We start from the raw sequence: 13,077 nt of genomic DNA on the forward strand, positions 1-13,077 counted from the left end.
AGGGATGTTCTGTGAGGTAACCTGACTTCTGTGACCCGTGGCTAAACACAGTGCAGTGGAGTGATGCGTCCAAGACCACAGGCCAACACAGAGGGGAAATGGGAGCAGAACCAAGAAGTCCCAAACCTCCTTTGCCCCAGACAGTGGCGCAAACCACATGTCAATAACACACGAGGGGTTACAGAGGGCAAAGAGTAATAGGACACGTGAGACATCAGATAAGCAAAGAAAGGCAAAGATGGGGCAGAGATAAAGTCAGGCTTTATCAGCATTATCAGCAGACACTGATAATGTCTGCTTTTGGAAAGCATGCCAAGGAGAGAGGAATGAGAGCTCACTTGCTGGTGTGCAGCACATGGCAGTCATCAAGGTACAATTCCCTAAGAAGAGTCCTGCTCCCCTGACTTGTGTTACGTGGGGGCTTTTTTCCCTGGCAGTTTTGGGGGGAGGGCAGGGAGCTGCACCCCTGTGGAAAGCAAACTAGCCCACTGAGCGGGGTGCTGTGATGAAAGGTAGCAAATCTGGCTCCCCAGAGGAGTGCTTGAGTTTAGACCCTGCAATGTTTCCAACAGTCTCCTGCTTCCCACCCTCCCTGGGGGTTGTTTTCACTTAATTGCTTGTGCCATGAGCCTTCTCCTTGTCTAAACGGCCACTATACATTTAATCCAAACAACCAGGTGACTCCAGCACAAAAGCCAGTGGCAATAATCCAGTGTTAATGATTACCCTGGGCCCCTTGGGTTATGTAAGTCTGGATGTGCTGTACTTGGGCTCTTGGCTTGGACTTGCCCTCCCAGTCTGGGAGAAATACCAAGGACCTGCCAACACACATAGAAAGCTGTTTGGAGCCAGCTGGGATTTTCCTTCTCCCCTTTTGACAGCGCCTATGAAACCCGTTATTCACTCGGTTCAGCGACTGCCGCGCTTTGCTTGCTTGTTATGCAGAGACATTGCTCTTAAAGAATGAGTTGTGCTAAGCTCCCACTGGCTTCCTCACAAGCCAGAGGCAGTGACTGCCATGGCTTATCCGGGGGAAAAAATTCCCAGCTAAGGCAGGGGCTGCAAATCCCAACAGGTCCTTGGCTTTCCTTGCTCATTCCTTCTGGGACATTTGTGTTTTGTTCTCGCTTTTTTGGGGGGGCAGGGGGGGAAGGGGTGAGGGAGGGAGATGTTTGAAGGTGTGTGGTGCATGAAAAATAGATATTGTGAAGAATCTTCTAGCCTTAACATCTCGTGTTTGCTTGCATACAACTTGAGAGATGGGACTTAATGACTCTTCTGGTGAAATGATCCATATCACTGTTTGTAGCTCTGCAGCGCTCAGTGTTTCACAGGTGTTTCACAGGTCTAAGCTTTGATTTGCTCTGCCAGCTTAGTGCAGGTCTTCCTCCAGCTGGAGCTGGAGCACATCCTTCATCTCTTGCCATGTTCTCTACCCGAATATCACTTTTATGACGGTTTTGTGGTTAGGCTGACTCAAAGCCCATGTAAGTATTTGATCTCCTAAAGAGATAAGACTAGAGGAATCTCTTAGCTCTTGGAGACGTCCATTGCAGAGAGCTTTCATCAGCTCAGCCATTCTGCCCTACAGAGCATGTATGCCTTGGCCAGCATCTCACTGAGCCCCAAATCTCTATTCAAACATTCTATAGTTTAGAGCAGGGTCTGACAAGGGTCTAGCCATCATGAGAAGAGGACAGTGTTTGCATATCTGCTCAGTGCAGCATGCCAAGTTGTTAGGTAAAATGGAAGTGAAATACATGAATGGCAACTTATTCCTGGGAAAGCCAGCTCTCCTGTTGCTCACACTGGTGCACACCTGGTAACCCATCCCCTGCTTGTGTTGGATTCATAACCATCCTGAAAAGGAGAGAAAATTGGAGTGAATGTGGTCTGTGGTTTTCTGTAAGGGAGCAGAGGAAGGAAAACAGAAACGGGAGCAAATTATGGCATAGCAAGCACTGTTCTGTCTTTTCCAGTAAAAAGAGAGTGATGGGCTCTTTTTGCAGGAAGGGCTCTGCTTGTTGCGCAGGAGGAAGGTCTGAGCCAGCATCCAGCATCAGAGCAGCTCGTGTGTGCTGCTCTGGGGCAACAGCAGCTTTACGTCAGGGGATTCAGTGAATAATAGTCAGAGAGTTGTGCCTTGGACAGCTGGCAGTCACAAAGAGAATGGTTTGGGAGGGTTTGCTGTCAGTCCCTCAGGTCCCTTCCTTGTATGATTCTGCTTTTCTCCTGAATCTGTAGCTGATTCTTGGATTGGACTCAGGGGATGCTTAGCACTTCCCAAAGCAGAAATTTTATTTACCCATGAACCAGGTACCAGGAACCTCAATAGGCAGTCTGAGGTATTTAATGGAAAAATCTATCCATGAATTGTTTTGCATGTGACTGAGGGTGGAGTCCAGTAGCCCACAGAAAGAGAGGTATGAAGAATCACTGTTATGTATCTAAAAAAGCTTCTGGCATCTGCCTTTCCTATTGAGTCCAGTGGGCACCAGTTTAAGCCCTGCTACTTGTTCCAACATTATGGTTGCAAATACAGCAATTGGGCTGTTAGGCTGAAAAGCATCCAGGCATTTAGCAAACTCACCTTCCATAAGCGAAGGAGTGACGTGAACGTTCGAGTTTGGCTCTTGACTGCTGACTTTTTCTGAGAAGTCTATAAACGGCAGCCAGGTAGTCTCTCAGTTTTTGTTTCTCTAGTGTGTGTTGTTTTTCCATGGACAACATGTTCTGGACCTCAGAGAGTTGGCTGGAGCTAGATTCATTCAGATCGTCTGTCTCTAGTGGCAGATAATGCCTCAGGGAGGGCAAAGGGCTTGGAAATTTTGGCATGTCAGAGCAGTGATCCTGCAGCCAGCACAGCTGGAAAAACACCCGGACTGTGCTGACAGTGGCAGTGCTGGAGCAAGTGGTCTCATGGACCCCTGCCTGTGTTGGACCTCGGCTCCCCTGTGCTGGTTCTTGGGTCTGGCTGGGACACTGTGACACCATGGAACTGAGAAACTTATGTGGGTGTCCAGGGACAGGGCTGATGTGGGAAGTCTCTTGTTCTAATGAGACCTCTCTGCCTTGGCTGATGAGGCAATGACCTCTGGTATGGGCTCTCCACTTCTGGAAGTGGCAGATGCTGCTGAGGAAGGTCCACTTTGGCTGAGAGGGGAGCACAGAGTGATGAGCAATCTGTCCTCACTCAGAAAATCAAGTTAGTTACAGTTGACAAGTTTGCTTGAAAAACTCTCCCACTTGTTCCCTAGGAATTAATGGCACAACTGGAGGGTGTTCATTTACCTGCCACTTGGGACCTTTAGTCTCCTCACAGGATATTGGTATTCCAACAACTGATAAATAAATACACATTAGTAAGACATTTTTCTTCAAGAGAGTGTGGATTTTCTTTGGCACCAAAACTCTCAACAGCCCTTCTCAAGCACTGCCTGGCTGCCTGAGCACCCAACCTTCACTCAATACCACTGGCACTGCCTGGTAGATAATCCAGGCTTGTGCATGAGATCAGTGATACCCATGAAAGTTTAATGTGAATCAATCTCTGTCATGCCTAAAGGAGTAATTAGCAAATTAGAATTGGTCCTGATGACTTCGTGCAAGTTACCTGATACCTTGTGACTGATCCCTGGTGGGTGGGTGGAGGACCATGAATCCAGGGAGAGCTGGAGCCACCTTCCTAGCTTTGCTCCTGCATTTTCATGATAATCTCATTGAAACAAATTAGCTGTTCTAAATTAATAATAGTATTTGGCAGCTCTCTAGCATCTTCCAGCTGAGGAGCAGAACATAATTCCCAATGGAGAGTTAAGCCTTTCCAGTCCCCTGAAAAGTAGTTGTCACCTTCACTGTGCAAAGTCAGAAAAAGGATTTAAATTATTTGACCAATAGAACTTAGGGAGCTTGTGGCAAAGATGTAGAGCAAGCCAGTTCCTCCTCAGACTCAGGCAATAATCACAGCTTAATCATTTGGTGTGATTTTGAGATGTGTACACACTGATGTATAGATGCACACTGGGGAAGAAGTGGGGATGCTTTTCAGCTTCTGGATAGGCTTAAGACCTACATGAGGTCAAGTGGAAGGAATGACAAATGTGTTCATTTTGTTGATGTAGCAGGATTAATGTTGGTGCAGGTGTTTTGTGGCCCTTGAGGCTGCTGCAGGACCTGGGAAGCAGTAGGGGAACAACTTGGCTGCATCTGCTTGTGACTGGCCCTTGGTTACCTCTGCAAGATGGGTTCGTGTTCATCATCATCTGGGGGGACATGTTGACTCCCACAGTAAGTAGCGAGAAGTTCAGATCAATGTTTCCTCTTGCCTTTATCACCCCATAAAGCACTTCCATGCTGTTGAATATGTCACCTTCTTGGCGTGACAGAAAGGAGGCTGATGAGCACCCTCAGAGGTTTTTTTGCACTAAAATCCAACTTGCATCTTGCAGTACCTTCCTACACATCTACCTACAGTCCTTCCTCCTTAACTTTGACACTTTCTGCTTACTCTTCTCAAACACATTTGTTTTAAAGAAAATGACCTGCTACTGATGCACTAGCTGTTACCTATTAACACAAACATTTTAGATTGTGTAAGACTGTCAGTTTTGAAAGTTAGTACAGAAGAACTAGTCCAATGTAATCTCTGCTGTTTATCCTGATCTTTTATTCAACCTTCTGGAACTAGATAATTTGTGTGGTAATTAATAAACTCTACTCTTTGTTGTGATAAGTTCTAATTATTACTTTCAAGGGAGTTTATTGGATCAACAAATAACTAATCACTAGCTAGAGTGATGTTCTGTGTAGAGAGAGGTTTAAACCTACCTTATAATGACTAAGTAGGTATGTGTAAGCCATAGAGAAGCCTTGCAAGTAGAGTTTCTTTGCAGTATATTTGCAGAGCTGACAGCCTGAGTCAGCTGGCAATCTGACAAGATGCACAGGACTAGTAAAGCACATTTGGGGCTGCTGAGAAAAAAAAAAGAATCCTTTTCATTAAAAAAAAAATTGAAAACATTCACCAGAAGATGCGAGAGAGCAAAGGAGCAAGAGACACAGCAGAATTGCTGCTGTGGTGGCAGGCAGTCAGTCACTGGGGATGCTGCCTGTGCTGGTTCATTGGTCCCTCACTGTGGCTGTGCAACACCTGCACCTGCCAGTGGTGGGTATTTTGAAGTAATGCTCATTTTTCCTCATTTCCTTTCCTCTGAGGCTCCTCTTGTAAACTGAGGATGTCATGATTTTACCAGGAAGACTCTGTGGATGAGCTTATGTTAAAGACAAACAAAGTTTCTAGTGCAAAACATGGCAGACAGCTGGGGGATTTATTTATGTGAAGAAGTGCTGTTTGGGGACTTCTTGTGGTCACACAGCTATGCAGAGAAAATAAGGAGTGGAATCTTCTCTAAGTCCATCCTTGAAGGCCCCTTATAAGTCCATATCTAAGCCTATGTCAATAGAGGAGACCTAGGACAACAAGATGCGAATCCAGTGGAAGACTCTTAATACCCCAGTTGTCTCTGCTGTTGGGAACTCCTCTTTCCTTTTAGTTCAAGGTAATCCACCAGTCAAAACTTTTTGGTAAGATCGATTTCAGATTTTCTGTTTTGATAAAATATTTTTATTCTGGTTGTTTTTTTTTTTTGGTCAAATGTGAATGTCAAGAATTACATGATTTTGTTCAAACCTCAGCAATCCTCTTTGAAGTTAACTTTTTCTTCCCTGAAGGCCATCTCAAGGCCATTTTCATACTTCAGTGCAACACTGAAGAGAAGTCTGTAGGGCCTTCAAGTGGAGGGAGCAACAACAGAATCACATTTCTGGTGCAATGTGATAGTGACCATCATGAGGGAAAAGAGAAAAACTCTGGCAGACAGAAGATGTTTAGATCTGCAAGGTCGTATTCTCAGTGATTCTCTACCACGTTTTGCAGCCTTCCCTCTCAGGGCTAATGACTTTGCTTGCTGGGCTGATCTGGGAGGGGACTGAGGAGTCTCACCTAGGTCTGGGTCTAATCACAGGTCTCAGCTGAGGGCATCTCCAGGCTCCCAGTGCTCCCAGGCACTCAGGTGGGTGGGTGGGATGGTGATGGGGTGCTTATGGCAGGCCAGGAAGATAGTTTGGATGCAGAGATTTTAGGGAGTGATCAAGGAGGGAGACTACAGCAAGGAGCAGCTGGCCTGTGTAGTGAGATGCTTTGAGGAATGAGCCTTCAGCAGGTACTGTACTGGGGAGGCTGTGGTTGACACAGTTGAACCTTTTGGGTTTTTTTGAGGAAATGGGGTCCATTCAGGGGTGAAAGAGGCTTGAGGCTAAAACCTGTTTGCTGGTGTTTAAGCCCAGGTAACATTGAATCGTGCTAGGCTGGCAGGAAGTCGGGGTGTTCCCCAGCTGAGGTGTTTGAGCTTAGTGTTCTGTTTTTGTTTGGTTTTGCTCAGTGGGATGTAGAATAGGTTCCTGGTTCAGTCTAGGTGGCTGAGCCTAGATTTGGCCACAAATCATGACTCGGGGGATCATGCTCCTTTCTGGACCTGTTCTTTTTCTTCTCTTGGCACAGAAGAGAGGGCTTGCTCCTGCTCCAGTGTCCTAGTGTAAAAATAAACCTATTTTTGATTCTTTATTTTCCTCTTCTCTGGATAAAAGAAGCTGTGCTCTGAACCATAAAGGCAAGCATACAAGTCTGTTTTGTGTGAGGCAAGGAGGAGCAAACAGTTTTGCCTCTGAGTTAGTGAGTTTGCTAGTACAGGGCACAGTCCAGATTTTTCCACGTGTGGGCTTGAGCCCAGACATCACCCTGACAACATGTGGGAACATAAATAAAAACAAAATTAATTTCCAGATGAGGGATGTATGCAATGTTTTCTTTTACTGGCATTTATGCTTGCTTATTTGGCTGAAGTTGACAATCAACTCTGCTTATTGCAACAGGGTAGCGGGAGGGTGCTAGAACAGTGAAAGTGCCTGTTCAGCTGCGTGTGCATCCCCAGAGGGATACAAAACCGTGGCAGACACCTTGGGGGGGGGGGGGGGGGGGCTGTGCAAATATGAGATGGAGGCAGGGCCCAGGGACAAGCAAGAATGGTCTTGCCAGAGCAAACCCCTTTGGGGTTTTGGCTGACCCATAACCATTTAGGAGCTCTTGCTTTGTGGTGCATCTTGTCAGCCGCCCCTTGTCTGGCTGTGCTGTGTTAGGCCCCCTCCTTGCGGTGGGTCCTTGGGGATCTGGGTAGGATCCATCCTCAGGAAGTAAAAGCAGTCCCCCAGGGAAGGAGGGTTTTGCATTTTATGTTTTTCGGCTTGCAAATGACACTGGTGGGTTTTTAAGGTGATTTTTGACTGGGAGAATCCCTAAGCAGCTGGATCACAGTGGGCTAAGCTTGCTTTGGGTTGAATGCTCAGCATCTCTCAGATTTCTTGTGGGGTAAGAAGGGTGGACACCAGATACCAGAGGCTGTAGCCTTCTGTTTTACATTGGCATCAACTTCTCATTCCCCTCTGCACAGTGTGCCTTACTCATGGGCTACACGGTCTGCTTCTGATCTCCCCTGACACTGGGGGTATGAACGCAGTATCTCAAGCTCCTTTTTTTATACATGTGTGTGTATATATTCCCATAGATAGTACAAAAAGATGCAGCTCCAAGCAATGCTATCAGGATGCTTAGGTATGATTCTTTACTGCAACCCTTAGAGGGGGTCCTGGTCTACCTGGGCACTGAATTTATTGCCACCTCACTCCCAGGACACCATCAGGAAAGACAATAATGACACCAGCTCAAAATTGGTGAAAGGAAAAAAAGGTCGATTGGTGCTGGGTGCCCTTATAGTTACATATAATTTTTTAAATTTTTTCTTTTCTCTCAATGGAAAAATCAGTCCCTGAAAGTAGCTTCAGTATATTACAATAGCCAGCCCTTGATGTTGCTGCTTTGAGTCTGTATGTCTAACAAGTCTAAAAATAACTAAATAAATCACTCAAATGAGGCAGTAAGTAAATAGATTTGTTCCCCCCCCCCCCCGTTTATTAATAAACACATGCGATGAACCTATATTGCTATATTAGAACATGGCTCTGTATCTCCTGTGGGTATAAAAAGAAAAACACCTGGCAAAGAGCGAGGGCAGTAAGGCAAGTACAAAGTTTCCACAGTAAACATATTTGTGTTTGCTGAGCAAGTGTTGCCTTAGGAAGGCAGGCGAGGCAAGCAGCTACTGCTGGCTTGCAGAGCCTCAGATTACCAAGCACAGAGAGATGACTCTGACAGCTGCAGATGTGCAGGTTGCAGTTGGATCACACAAGAGAGTATTTGAGAGAAGGGATATACAAGAATCCTTCTCAGCCTCTCTCCATGCTGACCATACGTGTGTAAAGTCCAAATGCACTTCCTCCTTGGAGCTTGCAGCTTGGAGAAAGCAGCCAGGAGATAGCACAACTGTAGAGCTGAGCTTTGGTGGTGGATTGTTTTGTGGAGGGTTTTTTATTACTATTTCATTTTTTTCTGGGTTTTCCTGCTTGGGGGGCTGTTCCTTGGGATAGCTCAGATCCTGCTCTAATCCTTACCCTTGCAGAATAGCTCTGCTGACTTGCAGAGCACTCCTTTCACAGCATCAGTGTAGAGGTGATTCAAGCAAGCCTCTCCTGGTTGAATTCATGGTCATTTAAAGCAAAGCTGAATATGGGGGTAAAGGATGAAAGATCCATGCCCTGGCATAGGATCTCTGGGAAGGGAAGATCAGGTTTCACTATGATGAGTGTCTCTCATGTGCCGTGAGGTGAGGATAGTTAAAAAAAACCCAAGTGTATGCATCTATCACAATGGCTCCTTTTCTTGTCTTCCTATTCCTGTTTGCAAGCTGTGATGTACCACCCTCTCAGCCACACTGCTATTTCTGCTCCCTCACAGGGTCAGCTGAAATATGCTGAGCAAGGGGCAAAAGGATAACAAAAAAACCTGAAGCACGGTCCTGCCTAACTGGGACACGTCAAGATGTGTGGGTGGGTGTCTCAGGTCTTTCCACACTGCCTTCTAGCTCTGCAAGAGACCCATCAGTTTAGTGAAGGATGATGTCTCTTTAGAATTAAACAAATAGTCTTGCACTGGATTAATACAAAGCCTCCCACCTAACTGCCTCCAGCTGTAGTGGTGCAAAGGAGATGTCAGGTTCATCCTAAAAATGATGTGAGCCCAAGACAGGTAGTTGCATCTGGGTTGGGCTCCTTTAATGTATTTATAAAGTTTTGGGTCCTCCCACTCCATCAACCTTGGCAATACTGTTTTTGTGAAGCTATTGAATAACATAATCAGCTTCATAGCTTTGTTTTACATGGTGATTTTGCTGACCATAAATGTGCAAAACCTGAATATTGGAATTACTGGTGTGGTCTTCACTCTGGGTTTGATATCTAGGGGAAAGAAGATCAGAAGTATTAGAAAGTGCTATGATTCAGTGACACATATATCACTGCACTTGGTTGCATGACCTGCATTTTTCTGCCTGGGATCTGCTCTTGTTTAATTAGAATCACAAAATTACGTTTAGTTAAGTCACAAATGGCAGAGAATTGTCATTTCTTCTGTGTATGAAAAGCCTTGAATAAACAGCTTGGAGAAATCCTATTAAGTAGACTTGCCATGCCCTATCCCTCCTGGAGAAACTCTGCCTGTGCATTAGGACAGGGCAAACTTGAACATTACTGTCCTACTAGTTTCTGATTGCACGTAAATGTTTTGTGTCAGCAGCTACTACCTGCAATGAGATCTCCCAAAAAAAGAAACTGCAGGCAGAATAATACTCCCAGGGCTGACAGAACCCTCCTTTGAGCCAGGACTGCTAGTAGGAATCAGAGAGGCATTTTTTCCTCCCGCTATTTTCATTAAAAGCTATGTTCAATTGGGATGGGTGTTGTCAGAGATTTGTGGGACCTAGTCTGGCCATATAGCCACAAGAAATTACTGAAAGCAATGATCTGCTAAGGTCCTTTGGCATCCATGTACTGAAGATGTGTTGCTTTATGTTACTAAAGTCGGAGCTGACCAAGTGAGGGCCATCCTTAGTGTGTCCTTGTTCTGCTGGTGGACAAGCCTGAAGCAATCCCAGTTAATAAGTCCCTCCTGGCTGTCCACAGATGCTATTTCATTGATGAAAACCAGCAGTTAGCATTGCAAGCAGTGGAAAAAGTGGCCTGCCAGACACTTGAAACAGCAATGAGGGTGGCTAGACAAGTTTAAGCAATAGTAGGGGACGGGTCATATAATTTTGCTGCAGCAATCTCTTTCCATTTGGTTCTGCCTTTTGGGGCCCAAGGCAAAGTGTAACTTGCCCATGGAACGATTGTCCAAAGGACAGAATCTAATGAAGCTAAAAATGGATTGTGCTCATTCTCCTTAGCTCTTAAAATAAAACAATGTATAATGCCATTAGACTGTGGAAATAATTAAAACCCATGCTTAGACACTTGCATATCGTGATTGTCAGACACAAAAGATTAGAGGAAAGAGGTCTCTACCTAAGCATGTTGTTGCATGACTTCTGGTGGGAAGCAGCTGTCAGAGCCAGCTCCACTGAGGAATTGGACATTTTTTTGGGACATGTATGAAAATTTTGGTTGTCTCATGGTTCTACAGCTATTTTTGAATTAGGTCCCATGAGGCAACTGCTAATACAAGCGAGCTGCATGTTTTTAAACAAATAAGAGGATTTAGGTTAAATATTAACTTTTGCTCATTCCAGCTCTGATAGCTTTGGCCTTCAGGTTGATCATTTAATGAGCTCCTTTCAGTTGCTACAGCAACTGCAGCCCTGGAAGACCTTGATGTTCAAGTTGGGGGGGTAGGGGGAAATAAAATAAAGCTTGTCCTGAAATTTGCTTAGGCTTCTATTGATAAGTGTCTGTGCTCAGAGTCAGTTGTTGAGACAAACAAGGCTTGGAAATGTACTGTAGAGTTTAATGCAATCCTTGCACAACCCCATTCCAAACCATCTGCTTTTGCGCACTGCAAAAAAAATAAAAAACCCAACCAACCCTAAATTTTGTGCCCTCCTCTGACATGCACTAAGCCATTCAGTGATGTTGTTTTAAGAGAGCAGACTGGTCTGTTCTTCTTGCAAAGTTATCACTGTACACGATGTAACTCTGGCCCATGAGTGTGCATGCCCTCAATGTGCCGTGTACCGGCAGAGTGTCTGAGGTGTGATATAAGCTGGCTTTTGGAAGGACAATGTTCATCTGTGCCCCCCTTTCAGCACGAGTTTGTACACAGCACTGTGCCAGATCTAAGCTGCTGCTTTTCTGTCCCTTTCAAATACAACTTCTGGCTAGACAGTTCTTTCTTCTTGGACTTCCCCCAGACTCAAAGCATTCAAAATTTCCCCTGAATGCCGGTTCTATTTTACAAACTCTTTTTGTGATGACTTCTCATTAGGTGTAAATCAATATCACCTTCTTGAATTCACAGCAAGTGTACCACTTAATGTCAGATGAGATTTTGGCCACTTGTTTTTGTAGCAGTAGAAACCTCCTTAGTTCTGTTTACTTCTCTGAATGTTAATCTTAGCACTGTTGTTTGAGTTCTCTCTAATTTTCAAGGTCAAGAATTTTTTCTATGTCTAGGCAATTGCATCTCTGATATGAGCAGAGGTCCAGAATGAGATTGTGTGCACTACACACATTTTTCTTTCTAGGTAGAATGCTTCCTCTGTCTCTTACAAAGGTATAAATATTTTAATGAAATGTGGGGCTACAAATATACAGCTGAGTGCTCATCAAAGCTGATGGCAGAGCTGCTGTTGTCTTTAGTGTGCAGCCCCGAGGGTGACTTGTTTGAGTCATGTTTCACAGTTGTTTTTAAATGTAAAGTTTTATGGCCCAATTTAAAGTACAGCTGGCAGGAAATGTTTTTTCCTATCCTGAAGAGCACTTGAAACCTTCAAAAAATAGTCCTGCTCCATGCTGAGATGGACTGACAGCTCCCAAACTGGAGAGCAGGAGCAGCCCATTGAAACTAGTTAAAGCCCCAGTAATTTGGATTCTCTTGGAGAACCTGAGACGTGTTTGAATTCATAGTCTGAACTCAACTCTGAGTCTGCTGTATCAGGGTGAATGGCCTGCCCAAGAGCACTTTGCTACTTCATGTTTTCTCTTCCTGTTCTCATTCTGAAAAGTACATTGTGGACCTGAGATAACAACAGCATTTTTACTGAGCTGTCACCGTGAAAGCTATTCCCAGGAACTGTTTCAATTTCAGTGAGTCTGCATTTTCTGTCAAAATAACATTTTGTCAAAAACCTCCAGACTGTTTCTCATCCAAAGGCTGCTGAAGTCAATGAAAAACATTCTTCTTCAAGAGAATTTTAATTACTATTAAGAATACCAGAATAAAAGCTTAACCACATTAGGAATTTGCTCTCTTGATGGAAGTTTTTATTGATCTTTGTTTTTCTGGACTACTGAAAATTAGGAATGGGGCTAATGAATAACCATCTGGACCTCCCCTTGGTTTGAAAAATGGAGTATGAGACTGGTCCATGCCTGCCAGAAAACATGTTTCTTGATTGCTGCAGTAGTCTAGCAAGTGACAGGCTGTCACAGTGGGCAGCCATGACCACATTGCAATACCCTGGTCAGATGTGCATTAACAATAATTCACTCCCATACTTTTTTTAAAAAAACAAACCAAACCAAAATCAAGCCCTCAACCAGCAACACAGCCCTTTCCTCCTCCCTTGGAACTTTTGGCTGATATAGCTTCAGGGATTTTAAATATAACTGAAAGAAATTCAAGAAGCAACAGTTGCAACATCATGGTGGTGGTGGGGGGGAGTGGGTATTAAGAGTATCTAGTTAAGAATGCATGACAGTAAAAGACAAATGAAATCACCTCTCTGCCTAAATTCTTCCATAGGAATGCACGTGCGCGCACACACACACAAATATCTTGGTGAGCTATTAGCCTGGAAGTTACTCAAGTCTTAGAGCAGTCCAATTCTCTCGGGAAGAAGAAGAAAGTAAAGCTGCCAACTTCATGCTTCAAGTGGAACAATAATCCTGAACTAAGAGAACAGCTTCCAAGTCTTC

This window comes from Manacus vitellinus, unplaced genomic scaffold (genome assembly GCF_001715985.3).
Source record: "Manacus vitellinus isolate BGI_N305 unplaced genomic scaffold, ASM171598v3 scaffold_14_pilon, whole genome shotgun sequence".
In the NCBI taxonomy this organism is placed as follows: Eukaryota; Metazoa; Chordata; class Aves; order Passeriformes; family Pipridae; genus Manacus; species Manacus vitellinus.